The sequence below is a fragment of the Sinocyclocheilus rhinocerous genome, unplaced genomic scaffold, assembly GCF_001515625.1.
Source record: "Sinocyclocheilus rhinocerous isolate Xijiao unplaced genomic scaffold, SAMN03320098_v1.1 scaffold277, whole genome shotgun sequence".
NCBI lineage: Eukaryota > Metazoa > Chordata > Actinopteri > Cypriniformes > Cyprinidae > Sinocyclocheilus > Sinocyclocheilus rhinocerous.
The window spans coordinates 730,791-731,244 of record NW_015662923.1 but is presented as its reverse complement, the minus strand read 5'-3'; the positions used below and the strand labels follow the sequence as shown (position 1 = coordinate 731,244).

Genomic DNA, 454 nt, shown 5'->3' with positions numbered 1-454 from the left:
TGTAGAATGTATTCATTTTATTTTAAAAAATTTACAAAAATCTAACCTTTCATTGGAGAATAAGAATTTAAAATGGGAGAGAAATCTCATTATGAAATAAATGTTTTTCTCTAATACACATTGGTTACAATTAATCATACTCTTTTATCCAATACTTTGTGCAACCTCCTTTTGCCAAGAGAACAGCTCTGAGTCTTCACCTATAATGCCTGAAGAGTTTAGAGAACATCTGGCATTCCTTCATACAGAATCTCTCCAGACCAGGGGTTTCCAAACTTTTCCTAAAGTGGGCCGGAATCGATGATGTGGAAACACTGAGGGGCCGGATGCTTCTACCTCTCTCTCTATATATATATATACATATATATTATGTATGTATGATGTTGAGTTGACAGTAGCAGTAACTTGAGTTTTGTTGAGGATAAAATTATGTAAATATCTTGTTTTTAAAGAT

At 32.8% G+C, this 454-nt stretch overlaps 1 pseudogene; it reads right to left on the bottom strand.

The window, feature by feature from the left end:
- The window catches only part of LOC107728342 (SNW domain-containing protein 1-like), a 16,135-nt pseudogene that overhangs the window by 5,719 nt on the left and 9,962 nt on the right, over positions 1 to 454 (bottom strand).